Below are 16,956 nucleotides of genomic sequence, written 5' to 3'. Positions count from 1 at the left end.
CATTCTAAAATGTCCTCATAATAAAAAATTTGTTGTCCAAGATTTTCTATACAAGATGCCTTCTACGCAAATTTGTTATCTTGTCCATAGTACATCTTTCATTGCTCATAATATCAATAACTGATAAAAATGTAAATCATTTAATTAAATAAAAGAAAATATAATTAATTAGAGATTGGAATCTAAATAGACCATTCATAATTCTCTTAATCTTCTCCAAATTATCAAGGAGTTGTACTCTTAGAATCTCACTTAAATTTACTTGCTCCTTCTCAACACAAATCTTATAGGCTACATAGATAAAACCTACTAACCACACATCACTCTTAGAACTTGTAAAAATAGAATATGCAATGATTCTACTAAAAAATCCTACATCATGTTTTCTAATAGTGCTAATCACCATTACCTTGCCATTATAAATTTCCTTAGTATAATTCTCAACCCTTTTTAAAACTAGTTTCTCACCAATAGGTACATTTCCTTATTTACTAAGACTAGTGACCTCATGAATAAGGTCAGTAGAGATGTCAACTACATCTTCTCCCATCCAAATGTTTCCATTATGAATTATACTTAATATAATATGAGTCCACTCTTTAGTTTCAAGTTCATGGTAAAAGTGATATCTTACTAAGTATAAATCCTTCAAATGCTAATATCTGAGCTTAGTACTCATATAATGATTGAAAACAATTTCCATATCTTTGTTCATAAACTCACTTTCAATAGCTTCAAACTTATTACACAAGTAGTTTTTGGTAGCATGAATGCTGATGATATTTATATTGGGGAGTATTGTAAAAACATTATTAGATCATTATCATGATGATATGCTATATTCATGACTATGTTCATCATTTTATGTCAACATGGTAGTTTTTTGTCATATCTAGCAGAATATTAGTGAAAAGATCAAGTTGGTAAAGATAGATTGTTGAGTGCTTTCACTAAAAAAAGTTAAAAGGGAGATAATACTAAGTTTATATTATGTGCAACTAACCTTAGAAGTACAAGATATTATGTCTAGAAGAAGTTATGCAAGTTTTAGCGAAGACTATTCTAGGATAGAGTTTATAGAGGCATGTTTTGGTAAACTTGTTATATCTCTTAGCAGATTGGTTATTCTATGAAGTCAAAGTTAAAGATGTGATGAGGATATTCTAAAGATGATGTAGCACTTTCTCATCATAATGTCACATATATTGAAAGTTATTCAAGCTATGATGTAGAAGATTAATGTTTTCACTAAAGTGTAATGTGTTCTTAATGAGGTCCTATAATAATTCATTGATTTGGTATAAAGGAAGGACATTTTCCTTTATCATGATATATGTGAATGAGATGAGATGAGATGTATGAATGATTGCAAAGAGTGGAATGTGAAGAAAACAAGAGAAGAGAAAATGTGAAGGAAACTTCATTGCTGAGGTTTGATTGTGTGATTTAAAGTTTGATACTTATATGCAAGGTTTGTGACCTAGTCTACAAGGTCAGACAGTGATTGGTCTAGTTGGCAAGACAGAGAAAAAAAAGTTAAAATATAGTACATGCAATTATTTTGCAAGCAATATTTGAGAGATTAGTTGGACAGTGAGTTTGGTCATCTTGCCCCAGAAGCTATTTGCATAGTGGGTCCTTTTGTTTTCTACAACTCTTAATAGGGTTGGCATAACTCCTTATAGGGTTAGAATCTTATAACAAGGATGCAAAGTTTCCTATTTGTGACTCATATGTACTAAATGTTGTAAAAAAATCCTAATGGGGTCTATCCTCTAACAAGGAATATTTATATTAGTACATCATCTTGTGGGCATCATTCACATTGGGATTTTCCCTCTAATCAAGGGTTTCCCTAGTTAACATATCTAGTGTAATTGTGCATGTGCATCTTTGTATGGTTTCTATTTACTTTGGTTGAATGGTTAAGATTATTTAAGGTGGATAAATGTATTAATTAATGGATAATTGATTCACCTCCCTAGTTATCTTGGTGGACTATTGTTTCTAACAATTGGTGTTAGAGAATTAGGTCCTTGAAGATAAAGTTTAACAATTTTTCAAGATCCATGGTGAACTTATTCAGAAAAGATAGTCCTCAATCTGATCGATGAAATTTTGACACCCAGAAGATGGAGCTTCTTAGCAAGAGATCAGAATTGTGTATAGAATTGAGCATTTAGTTTCTAGATGGAGGCACAAGTAAAGATAATTCCAGATCCAAAGAAGACATGAAGATCAAGGAAGGTATTAATCTACATATGAAAAGAGAACAAAAAGGTAAGGAAATTTTTTCTTGTTGGACATGTAATAATTTTGGTCATTTTTCATCTACATGCCCTAAGAGAGTAAGGAAAACTAGATAGAGTTCACTTTTCGATAAAGATAAAGAATTTAAAGCAACTGTGGAAAGATTCTTAGATTATTATGATGATAAGGATAATGAGCTAAAATTAGCTAAGAAAGAGGAAGTATTAGAAGAGATAGCTTTGGTAACTATTATCAATGATGATGAAGAAGAGGATAATTCTAGAATTGTTAGATGAAATCATGAAGTATTCTTTGAGACTAACAATGATTTGAGGAATGAAGGAGAGCTGAGGAGAGAAAAAAGTTCTAAACCTCGAATAGAACCAAGAGTTGAGATAACAACTCCTAATTTTGGTAAGAATATGAAAAATAATCATCCACTAGACAAGATCATTGGAAGTAGAGATAAAGGTGTGATGACAAGAAGGAGAACTAATAAAGAACTATGTTTTATATCTCAAGTTGAACCAAAGAATGTAGATGAAGCATGCAAAGATGACTATTAGAAAAAATCTATGAAAGAATAATTGGATCAAATAGTGAAGAATAAAACATATGAATTGGTCCCTAGGCTAGAAGACAAGAATGTGATAGAAAAAAATGGATATTTAGGAACAAGATGAATGAACAAGGTGAAGTTTTAAGGAACAAAGAAATATTGGTATGTAAAGGTTACTCACATCAAGAAGGAATACACTATGATGAAACCTATTCTCTTGTGGAAAGAATAGTAGTAAGATTATTCTTTGTATATGTAGTATATAAGAAATTCAAAGTATATCAGATGGATGTCAACTCAACATTTTTGAATGGATAATTTGAAGAAGAGGTATACATAGAATAGCCTAAAGGTTGTCCTCTAATAGATGACAAGGACATAGTATGCAAGTTGAAGAAAGCATTGTATGTCTTGAATCAAGCACCTAGAACTTGGTATGCAAGATTTGATAAAGCTTGGATATAACACAGGTATGACAGATAGTAATCTATATTGGAAATAAATTGATGATGGCTTGATGATTTTTCTTATATTTTTTGATGATATCATATTTGGAGGAAATGATGATGAAATTCATTGCATAAGAAATGAAAAAGGAATTTGAAATAAGTATGATAGGAGAAATGGAATATTTTCTAGAATTTCAAATTGTGTAGGACAAAGAAGGAATCTTTATTTCTTAGAATAATTATTTGAAAGATTTACTGAAAAGGTTTAGTTTGGAAACATGTAAACCCATTTGAACACATATGGCAATTGGACACAAGTTATCTACAAAGGATGAGACACCTAATATTGAGAAGAAAAAGTATGGATATGTGATTGAAGGATTACAATATCTTACTCACATAAGGTCAACTATAGAAAATGCAGTTGGAATCATTGCAAGATTGACCCTAAAGAAGAACATTATGTAGTAGTCAAAAGGATATTTAGATACCTTAAAGGAAAACTAAAGTTCATATTATGGTATGATAGGTCTAATGATTTGACTTTATATGCTTATAGTGATGTTGATTGGGAAGGTAGTATGGATGACAGAATGGTAGAACCTTCTTTCTTGGAGGAAGATTAGTTTCTTGGCTAATAAAGACATAGGATTATACCTCACAAAGTACAACTAAAGTAGAATATGTTGCAACAACAAACAATTGTAATCAAATTTTGTATGAAGCAGATGCTAAAGGATATAAAAATAGAATTTAGTGAACATATTATCATATATTATGACAACACAAGAATAGTAAATATTTCTAAGACTAAGAAAATGTCTATCAAGTATCACATGTTGATAGAGATAGTTGCAAAAAAGGAAGCTAGATTTGAGTATGTAAGAAACAAAGAGAAGATTGTAGATATTTTCACTAAGCTTCTTTCCAAAGAGATATTTTTATTAGTGTAAATAATTATTTTTTACACTTTACTTAAGTTTACTTAGGTTAATGCATTATTTTATTATTTATTACGTTAGACACCTAAGAGTTTTCGTACTCATATGAGTTGCCTTGTTGACAACATAGGAGTTAGCAACTCTAATTTAGCACATGGTGTCTACAACATCTCTACATGAGAGATACCTTGTCATACTTATCCTCTCATTGGTGCACGTATATACATGCAAAATGGAGGATGTGTGCTTAGTTGTAATACTTGTCTCCTAGTACATTCTAGACACATTCTAGATGCATCTTAGAGGCTTTTATATACAAGCACCTCTAGTGTACCATACAATTCAATTGAATATTATATTATTATTTTGATCATACTTGTTGGTTTATTTCATGCTAGTTATTGAGCTTTTTGTTCTTGGGTGAATTTTTCCCTAAGAAAAATTCTTACATGGTACTAAGATCCATAGGAGCATCATTTCATAGCTATTGGAGACCGATCTTGCTTCACCTCTTAGAGAACACCTCGATCTAGATCTAGAGTATCTATAAATATTGGGAGCATCTAGAGCCAAAATAGATGTAGTGCCTACCCCTAGTTCACATTTTTGTTATCATTATTGAACTCTTTTAAGGCTAGTTTTATGTTGATGATTATTAGTAATATTATTTTAAGATTATCAGATATTGTTATAGATTCAATTGATATGTGATGAGATTACTTAGACTCTACATTTCATTTATGCATGATGATTATTATATTGCTTTCAGTTATTGATGATGATTAGTTAGATGGTTTGTTATTACATGTGTTTTCTTATGGATACTTACCCCATACTTGCATGTGTATGGTGTGCATGTTTGATCTTATGTATGACATTTCTGATATGGTTAAGGAAGGGAGTCATAGTCACCTACTAGTTAGGATCTACATGATGCACCACTTCCTACCATTGCCTATTTAGCTTAGCATATATATATATTGTATGTACATGCATGGATTTTATGCAGGTTGTAGGTACCGGATATCGACTTTCTTGAATTGCCAAGATGAGCATACCCTATCGCAATATCTCAATGGTAAGAGAGGGGAGATAAATTCTCAAGTCCAAGTCCTAAATCCCTAAACCATTTGTCCTAAAAAGCTACGACAAGTATCTAATATACTTTACCTTCCAAATGTGTCGGATGACATAATTCGTGATTTTTAACCCTTTAGACTAATTTTGTATGGATTGTTCTATGATTGGTTTTCATATTTTATCTTGGAGGTCTATGGTAAATTTTCTATTAATTAAGTCTAAAATAAATAGATTTAATTAATAAATTAATTATTTGGGAAAAATTAATATAATATCATGACCTTTAGATATTTTGATTATAATTAATTAATTGAGAATTAATTGAGAAAAGAATTAAATAAAAGAAATTAAAATTAATAATAATAAAAATAATAATCAAGTAATAAATAAATAATAATAATAAAAGTAATAAAAGAATTAAAATAAAAGTTATAAGCTTGCCTAGGAGTAAACGCACCTCTTGATTGCACATATGTCAACAACACAGGAGTTAGTGCACAAATTACGCACATGGTGCCTACAACCTTATGACTCATCTAGAAGGTTGGAAAAGACTCATGCTTAGTTGTCAACACCTTGTGGTTGTTTCTAGAGACATTCTAGGTGCTTCTTGAGAGTTCTTTATATTCAAGCACTCCTAAAAGCTTAGAGAGTGCGTTTGGAGGACTAAGAACGTTGGAGAAAGAAGGAGCTTGCTCTGCAGATTCCAAGGAGAAGAGATTTAACATTAGTGTCCAGGTAGACACTCGTGATTTTGCATATGATATTTCACTTCTTGTACTTCCTGTCTTCTTCGTATCTTCTGAATGCTTTTTGAGGATTTTCATATCTTGGTTGTATGCATTTTGTTATGGGTAGTTAAAGAAATTTTCATATGCGTAGATCTGAAGAAAACTATGGGGTTGGGATTTTCATATGTGTATGGACAAATCTATTTAAAAGAATTAACGAGTAAAATTAGAGAACAATTGCTATTTAGGAGAAATTCTTAATTCATCGAATTGGAAAGCCCTTTTTGTTTAAAGCTATGTATATGTTCTCTTTTTAAATATAAAAATCTGTGTGTATATATATATGTTTATTATTGAAATACTGTAGTGCTTAATAATATTTTATGTGTATATATATACATATACATATATACATATATGTATGTATGTATATATGTATATGTATATATATATGTACACAGAATATTATTAAGCACTATAGTATTTCAATAATAAACATATATATATATATATATATATGTTTAACTAGAAATATTTTTTTTGTTATCGCAATGGAAAAATGATATTTAAAAAATCCAAATCACACATGAGAAAGTGTTTTTGAAAAAATGTTTATAAAATATAAAAAAATAATATTAAATTTGGGTGAGGGTGGGCAGTCACCTCCCACCCCCTTCGGTGGTAACTATCCACAATAGTGGATCCACCGGTAGCCATTAAAGGCTACATGGTGGCCACTACCGTGGCAGTGCCACGGCAGGCCTCCCATATGGCACGGTGCTGCAGGTCGCAGTAGACTACAATCCATTTTATTGCAGTGTATGGTATATTTTAATGTGTAATGAAACATATGTTTTGAAATTTGATTTTTATACAATGGAGTTATTAAATATTGATTATATATATATATGTATGTATGTATGTATGTATGTATGTATATATATATGTATGTATATAAATGTATATATATATATATTTTATATATATATAAATGTATATATATATATATATATACAAAATATATATATATAAATTTATATATATATAATATATATATATATATATATATATATATACATTTATATACATACATACATACATACATACATACATACATACATATATATATATATATATATATATATATATATATATATATTGTAATTCAATTTTTAATTATGATGGGGTCAAGCCAAATAACAGAATGGACACAACAGGAAAGGGGAAAATTTTATTAACTATGTAAATATGCTAATACATTTAGTATAGAGAAAATAGACTTCAAAACATGCCCTAAGGGCTTACAATAGTATAACTTTGGAGATAATTTCTCTTTTTAGTACCTCCTCTCAAACTCCACTCCGAACAGCCTTTTACAATGCCATAAATATTCTTAAATAGACCCCAAAGGGTTAAGGATTAGGAATACATTTTAGAAAGTGCTAGTTGGCACCCACCACTGAAACAGAAGGCTCTAGAAGTTGCATTAGAAGTCGACAAAAAATTAGAACAATCTAGAAATGGTTGCCGAACTTCTGGAAGGCATAACTTTTGAACCGTAGCTCTGATTGACGAACTGTTTACATTTCTAAAAAGCTCTCAAAGCTCTCTATAGCCCTATGGAAAAGATTTTCTTGTCCTCCATTTTTTGACCCTGTTTGAGGTCATTTAATGCCCTGAACCTGACTTTGAAGCATTTTTAGGAGGTCTCCAAAAATTGAAAAACTGCGATAACTTTCAAACCGTGCAGCCTTTTGACCTGATTCTTTTTTTGGAATATTCTAATTATAATCATCCGACCAATTTACACCTTCTAGTTCACCAAAATGATCGCTCAATTACATACTCCTATTTTTCTAGCATTTACACATATCCCAAGGTGATTAAAAACTCTAACCCAGAACACTAATAATGGAACTGTGAGAGTTGGAACCTTTATTTGCCCCAAATGAGTATCCAAAAATGAAAACACATGAAACAAAAACTAAATCTAAGTACATTTATTTTGGGTGACACAAGATTGCCCTTATACCTCTGGATGCTCCTGCATCAAATTATGATGAAGTTATTGAGTATATATATATATATATCTGTGTGTGTGTGTGTATACACACACACACACACACACTGATATATGTATGTATAATATTTTATTTAAGTAATTAATCAAGTCAATAAAATTTCAAATAAGTGATATAGTTAAAATTTATTTAATTAGAATGAGTTTAAAATATTTAAGTTACCAATTATTTTAGGGTTCTTGAAATTGTAAATTGACTTATTGAAAATGGGTATGTGTAGGATCATGGTGTGCCAAAAAGTGGCGATCTGAAAAATATATAGTTCTGAAATGCCTCAAAAAAATTTAAAATCTATTCCAACTTTTTTCCCACCCATCTTGATACTAAATGAAAACAATTAATACCTTTATAATTCCTACTATATCTTTTGATACCAACCTTATATGGTCATCTTTAAAACATCTCAAAAATGTGTTTCTAGCATGTTTTTATGTGTTTTTTACTTCAAGCATGTAGCTGATGACTTTTTTTTAACCAAAATTTGATGTAATGAAAAGGGTTTCTTAAGAATGTTCTTATCTTTTCATAAATGTAAGGTTTGTCAAATTATGAGTTTAGTAAGTAATTATTACTTATTTTCTAATGGAGTTAGCTACAAAGTGTTGATTGACATATTGGTTGAAAAATAGCTATAACTTTCAAACCATATAAGATTTGTGAAATCCAAAAGATGCATCACATTCTATGCTTTGACTAATATAAGAAAAATAAATAAAAATTTAATTTTGATTTTTTTTGAACTAGTTAAGGTGGTCAGATAAGGGAGTTTTTTAATTTTGAAAATAGTATAGTAGAAAATTCATAATTAATTATTTATTTGGAATAAAAATTTCCAAAAATATGTGTCACATCCAGGCATGAGTCTACTTTTTATATCTAAAATTATATTTAAAAATATTATCATTTGATTATGGTTAAGGTGGTCAGACATACACCTACATTTTATTTTTGCCTTAAAATTTTTGTAGTACTACATTAAAATCCAAACTTTTGACCAATCAAATAATTTTTTCTCTTGATAAGGCCTTGTATTTTAGAAACTAGATTCAATTTCCCACAGATTATTTTCTTACAACTTTTTGATATAAAGCCCAGAACCACTTTAAAATTATGTGTCAAGTTGACATAACCATGATTTGCTGATTTTTCACTACCACTTAAGCCCATAGTTTGGTACACCATGATCCTACACATACCCAAATAATAAATGATTTAAAAATATTAATAATGATTTGACAATTATTATAAAAGAGGAGAGATATTAATATAGTTTTATATATTTAGAATTGAATTTAGTTTAATTAAGGTTAATCATCAGAACATATTATAAATCAAAGTTTTTGAATTATGCAATTATTGTTATCAATAATATTGGGTTCAATAGAATTGCTAATTTATTATAGGAATTCAATGGGTAAGTTATTCATTGGAGATTGAAATTAAATGGGGAGTGATTAATGGAAATGAACTCATTTTATAATGCTGATGTTTAAGTAATAAAGTCAAAATTTAATCACTGAGAGATTATCAATTATATCTTAATTATTTAAGTACTTCAAATATTTACCCTTAGCTAATCTTAGAAAGGTTGATCTTAAATTACAACAAGGGTTAAACTTTAATTGACTCAACTTTTAAATGGGATATCTACAGGATAGATTATTAGGAGGATGTTTTATAGATTTTTGGGATATTAATATGAGTGTTTAGTGGATATTCATTAATTAAAATTAGTTTTAAATTAATAATTAGTTAAACAAAAATGGTAGAATTGTTATAAATTATCATTGGATTAGAAATACCTAAATATTCTAATGAGTTGAATAAATAACTTGTCTTTAGAACATTTTAGAGAATTGATCTATTACCATTTCAATGAAAATGATTATAGTTGACTTTTAATTTATGAAATTATTGTTAATTATTAATTGACTTATATTCCTTGAGTTGTTAATGTAGTGCGTAATTAATTTAATTAATTATGGAATTAATTAAATTACGCAATGAAGTTTTAATTGATACAATTAACAATTATTTCAATTCTTAGATGAATTGTAAATTATTTGTTTAAAGGTTGATAAGTATTATTCTAATGTTTTGAATCATGGGAGATGTGTCTTGGACTTAAGGGAGTTATATTTTATTAGGAACATTGATTCTAGTAAAAAAATGTGAATGGTTTTATGGGAATTGATTCAATGATTTAAAATAATCATTGTATGATTATTTTAGAAATTTTTTTTAGAATAATAGAGGTATAATTCTATCAAAGGGAATAAGTGGGTTGACCTATAGATTAAACAAAGAATCCTAGACAAGTGAAAAGTAATTGGGAAATGATACTGAAATTCCACACTTTAATCAACCATGTAATTTTAGCAAACCAAAATATGTGCTTGCATTGTGTTTTCTCTATGCTTCATGTTTTGGGTTTTTGGGTTGACTAGTGTTGACTAGTTATAGGATGTTTACTAGAGGCTCGAAGGTTATGATTGTGATGTCACGATGATGTTTTTTATCTTGATTCTTTATAAACCCAACCATGGTAATGTGATGGTATGCTCTATGAGATGTTTGTATTTATTGATTGTTATTGTTTTCTAGTCTTCTTATGTGAAGCTAAGGTGTATGTATTTGAGATACTTGACTTAACCATTTTTGAGTCATTGATCAGTTATACTTGGGTTGCTTTCCAGTCGCCTTGATGGGCCTAAAGTGTTTGTTCAATTTTGATGATGTCATGTTGTGACATGTTTTGACTCAACCATTTTGGAGTCTTTGATCAATATTACTTTGAGATATTTTTGGATATTGTGATTATCATTGATGCCTTTAGTTGCCAATAGAGAACTATTATGGTCATGATTATCTTTGGATGCATTTCTTTTGCTCATGGAGATTTGATGCTCTTTTTTGGATTATCTTGGCATTTTTCCAGTCGCTTGTATAGGACTATGGTGAATTTGAGATTTATGATTCCATGAGCTTAGAGTAGGTTAGCTACTTGTAGAGTTAGGAAGTGACTTGCAATGGGGGTTGGGGCCCTAAGAGGCTGCTAGGGTAACTCATTGTAAGTTGTCTTAATAAGTGAAAACACTCACACCTAATACTGACTTAATGAACCTAAAAAGACAATTCTTTTTTTCTTGCCCATGCCTCGAGTGCTAGTATCGACTAGGATAGGAGTAGAGAGAATGCTTGGTTATGACCTTGCATTTTGTAGTATGCCTCATCAATATGAGAGGATACTAGTGGCCGCACAGGGATCACTAGGGGGCCAAGGTCTATTGGGAGACTACCAGGGTAACTCTAGCATGATCTGTGCAATGACACTTTCTCACTTACATATTAGGTTTCCTACAAGTCTTTGTGTGCCTCTGGGATTAGATGTCATTTTGTGATTGGAATGTTTGAGTTAGTATGCTTTTAGGATTCCTGGACTTAGAAAGTATTTGTGCTATGTGATTTGATAACCTGTTTGAGACTTGAGATTATCTCCTCAGCGTGGTGGGAGTGGACCATTTAGGTTTCATGTGGTTGGGTGGTAGTGCTTTTTCACTCTTACCATTTGAGATCTGTTGAGAATCTGTGGCTGATGTATTCTTTTTTGGCATCTATCTTCATTCTGTTCATGGATTATGAAGGTGGAAACATATCCTTACATTGATGATTTGCATATATTAGATAATGTTATCTTATGCTTTACTTTGCATGTTAATATTCTTTTTTGCATATGATGTAGTATGATTTAGGAGTGAAATTCCTACTATGTCAATACCGATGATCTCTTTGGTGATTTAGGATGTTACGCACGGAGGGATGGCTAGGGCCCATGATGGTCTAATGATGCTATTAATGGTTGGGAGGAATCGTGCACTTAGTTAATTATGTTTGTGATAAATGGTTATCTTTTATGATGAATGTTCAAATCTTTTATGATGATGTATCATGTATGACATGTGATTATGTTTACTTTGTTGCATCATGGATTAGATTTAAAATGATGATATACTTTATTTAACATATGTATATTCTTTTAAGCCTTTCATACCCTGTGACATGTACAGCAGATGATTGAACAAACTAAAATGTAAACTACAAAAAGGACACTTGTATATTTTTTAAGTACGTTGGACTTTTCATTATTATTTCATGTGGATGTTGTACTAGATGGATTCATTAATAGTTAATTTAGATGTGATTCAATGTTAAGGGATCCTTAAGAATGTAATAAGTTATGTATATATGTTCATGTTTACTTTCAGTTGGATATTGCTTTCACTACTATGTTATGAATGGTTCTACTTTCATGTTAAAAAAAAAAATGCTACCAAACTTAGTGAAACTTTAGGTTAATTCTTTGGATCCCTTGGTGGGGCATTACAATAGACCTCCCCATTGCATCTGAAGCATCAATCAAAATTGAGGCAATTTTGTTTTGCAAACTTGCAACCCAAAGGCCCAATTTGCAAAATTTGGTATGATCTATTAGATCCATGAATTTAAATTTTAGATCGGCATCTTTTATTATTTTTGTCCTTGCAATTTTTTTAGATTTGCATTATTTTCCAATTTTTTTTGGCCATTAGGCTAGTAGGAGAGATATTTTGCAAGAGAAAATTGGAGCCTACTATTGCAAATCAAATATTGGCATCATATTTAGAAGGTCAAAAAACCCTAGATCAACTTTTGTTTCATCAAAATCAAACATTTAAGGTGAAATCAAGAGTCTTTTGATTTTTGGAGATGCAACTACAGTGATTGAGGAAAAATAATAATAGAGGTGATTTTCATGATATCTCCCTCATATGGACTCATTTTTTTGAGCAATTATTTTTGTTTTGGGGTAGAATTTCATGATCTAAACATTGGTGCAGGATGTTTGAGATCTTTGTTCCTGAATTTTTCTACAAATTTCAAATCTTAATTTTTTCCACTTCAAAGGCTTAGTACGAGCTAATCTAGACTCTAGATCAGATTCTATTTTTTTGGAAAGTGCATAATTTTTTGTCTAGTTTCTAGATCTGCAATCAGATTATAGGTTTCTTTGGACAAAAATACTACTTTCTGAAATAGGCCCTAAATTGGCAAGTGGCTATAAGCTGTCCAAATCATACATTGAGGGGGGGGGGGGGGGGGTGTTGATTTAGTATTTTTGCATTTTGGGGGGTGCATACATACATTGATCTCATGAGTTTTGTTCCATATGTTGGGGTTATCTTAGACCAACGTTGACAAACAAGAACTATTAGAAATGGAGTGCCTTACTCATTAATCATCTAAGAAGAGAGCATAAGGAAGTATTTCCTTATTTATGTCTCAGCACACTAATCTCTTCCACTAATCAGTCACCTATTAAAAGACTTTTGGACATCATTTATTTCAATTTCACTCATTCTTGCTATAAAGTCATTGAAAAGTTCATGTATCCTTGTGACATTTGGATAGGTCTTTGGGAAGAATATGGAGATCCAAGTATTTCTCCCTTTCCAAAAGTCATTATATCTTTAGTCACTTCAGTTGTGATTCCTCAAACTCTAGATGAGATCCCACTTCCTAATACTCTTGTTGATTCTACTGATATAGTACTAGCCATAGATGCTCCTAATTTAGTGTAGCAGGATGTACCATGTCTTCCTACTTTAGCTTCATGGGATGACTTCCTTCCAGACATTGTCAGGCTATTCATGGAGTCTCATATTGAAGATGTGGGAGACATCATTAATGACATATATCTTCTCTTTTTTGAGGAAAATTCTTCACTCATTGCGAGGGCACACTCTGACCCTCAACCACTTGATCATTCTAACATGCTTGTGGACATTTCTTTATAGTAGATGGAGAAGGACTCTTTCACTTATGAGGATTTATAGTAGTCTTTGGAGATTGTATTCTAGTTCCCTTAGACATCATATTTTTTGAGGATTCTTCCTATCAGTTGGGGAGAGTTCTCTACTACACCTATGGGACCATTTCTTCCTATAGGGAGGAACATTAATCAACTTTCATAGTGCAACTTCTTCATTCATCAAGGAGCTTCAATCAAGGGTGTTCATTCATCATTGAAGGGGGGTGACATTGCTTCTCTTCCTCAATTTTCCTATAAGGATGCTTCATTTTATTTGGATCATGATTCAGCATCATACATGGATATGCTTCCTTATTTGCCACCTTCTTGTGGGCATCCACTAGATTGGTTCGTGGCATCTACATTCATCAAGAACTTGTCAACATATGAGTAGACTTCAGAGGCAACATCCACCCCATACTAAATTTGGATCCCTTGTCCATCTGCCTATCCACAATGGGAATTATACTTGCACCTATACTTGGTGTATCTTCTTCCAAAAGGGAGAAATATTGTTTGTAGGCATTGGATTTTTCTTTTGTCTTCAAACACTTATCATTACAATATCCTTCACTAAGGGGGGTGTTAGTGCAAATAATTATTATTTACACTTTACTTAAATTTATTTAGGTTAATGCATTATTTTATTATTCATTAAGTTAGACATCTATGAGTTTGCATACTCATATGAGTTGTCATGTTAACAACATGGGAGTTAGCAACTCTAATTTAGCACATGATGTCTACAACATAGGAGTTAGCATCTAATTTAAGCACATGGTGTCTACAATATCTCTACATGAGAGAAACCTTGTCATACTTATCCTCTCATCAATGCACGTATATTCATAAACTAATGCAGGAGCATCCAGAGGTATAAGGGCAATCCTGTGTCAACCAAAAAAAAGTACTTAGACTTAGTTTCTATTTCATGTGATTTCATTTTTGGATACCCATTTGGGTCAAATAAAGGTTTGAACTCTCACAGTTCCACTATCAGTGTTCTAGGATAGAGTATTTGAACACCTTAAGATATGTGTAAATGTCAAAAAAATAGGAGTATGTAATTGAGCCATCATTTTGGTGAACTAGAAGGTGTAAATTGGTCAGATGATTGTAATTATAATTTAGAGCATTCCAGAAAAGGAATTAGGTCAAAAGGCCCCACGGTTTGAAAGTTATTGTGGTTTTTCAATTTTTGGAGACCTCTTAAGAATGCTTCAAAGTTAGGTTAGGGGCATTAAATGACCTCGAAAAGGGCCAAAAATGGGGGACAAGAAAAGGTGGTCCATAGGGCTATAGAGCGCTTCGAGAGCTTTTTGGAAATGTAAATGGTTCGTCAATCGGAGCTACAATTCAAAAGTTATGCCTTTTGGAAGTTTGGTTATTGTTTCTGGATTCTTCTAGAGTTTGTGTCGACTTCTAACATAGCTTCTAGAGCCTTCTACTTGGTCAGTGGATGCCAACTAGCACTTTTAGAATGTAATCCTAATCCTTAAACCTCTAGGCTCTATTTAAGAACATTTCTAGCATTATAAAAGGCAGTTAGGAGTGGAGTTTGAGAGAAGGTACTGGGAGAAGAAATTATCTCCAGTTTTATGCTATTATAAGCCTATAGGGCCTGTTTTGGAGTTTGTTTCTCTGCACTAAGTGTACTAGCATATTTTTATAGTTAATAAAATTTTCCCTTTCCTATTGTGTCCATTTTGTGCTTGGGTCATGTCCCCATCATAAACAATGGAAGACATGTCCTTAGTTGTCATGCTTATCTCCTAGTACATTCTAGACACATTCTAGATGCATCTTAGAGGTCTTTATATATAGGCACCTATAGTGTACTATACAATTTAATTGAATATCATATTTTTATTCTGATCATAATTGTTGGTCTATGTCATGCTAGTTATTGAGCTTCTTGGTCTTGGGTGAATTTTTTCCTAAGGAAAATTCTTATAGTTTGAGTATTTACGAGGTATGCTAGGGGTTATGCCCCTTCCTACATCATAGTAGATGATGGAAGAGTGCATTAGTCTAATGTAACAGAGCATTATTGTTTGTCTGGACTAAATCCTAATGCTTCTTGTATAGGGGAGTATTTGTTATGAATAAATTCATCTAGGACTCTTGTTGGATGTTTTTATTAATAGTGTCTTTTGATACTTGAGTAGGTCAGAGACAGTTGTTATAGAGATTCATGGTTGCTAATACTTTTGACATTGATGTCAATGGGGAAAATATAACATGAAAAATAGTTTGGGTGAAGAAAAATAGTTTGGGATAATTACAACATGAAAAAAAGTTTTACATAGAGAATTGAGCTATATCAATAGGGAGAATGATGATTGATGAAGAGCATTTGAAAAGAAAGGTTAACACTCTTTTACATTTGGTATTTTTGGAACTAGATGTTTTTCATCAATGTTGCCATCAATGCCAAAGGGGGAGATTGTTGGAAGCATGAATGTTGATGATAATTCCATAGGGGAGTATTATAGAAATATGATTAGATCATTACCATGATGATATGTTGAATTCATGACTATATTTTTCATTGATGTCAAAATAGCAATTTTTTGTGGTATTTGACATAAGAACAATGGAAAGATCAAGTTGGTACACATACATCATTGAGTAATTTGACTAAGAGAGGTTAAAGGGAGATACTACTAAGTGTCTAGTATGTGTAGCTAACCTTAGAATCACATGATATTATGTCTAGAAGAAGTTATGCAAGTTTCAGTCAAGATTGTTCAGAGATAGAGTTTACAGAGGCATGTTTTCGTAAACTTGTTATATCTTTTAGTTGAGTTATTATTCTAAGAAGTTCAAGTTTAATATGTGATAAAGATATTCTAGGTGGATAAATCTTTTAATCAATTCACTTCTAGGTGCTCTAAGCTTCTAAGATAATCATAATGTGGAATAATCAAGTTTGCACTCCCTTTTTCAGCTATAACCTACATTAATTGTGTACTTTTCTAACTCAAAAAGCTATTAATTTTTCTCTAAAATCAAAT

This window comes from Cupressus sempervirens, chromosome 5, assembly GCF_028749045.1.
Source record: "Cupressus sempervirens isolate cs-2001-9-10 chromosome 5, ASM2874904v1, whole genome shotgun sequence".
Lineage (NCBI taxonomy): Eukaryota > Viridiplantae > Streptophyta > Pinopsida > Cupressales > Cupressaceae > Cupressus > Cupressus sempervirens.
Note: the sequence above shows the minus strand (reverse complement) of the source record.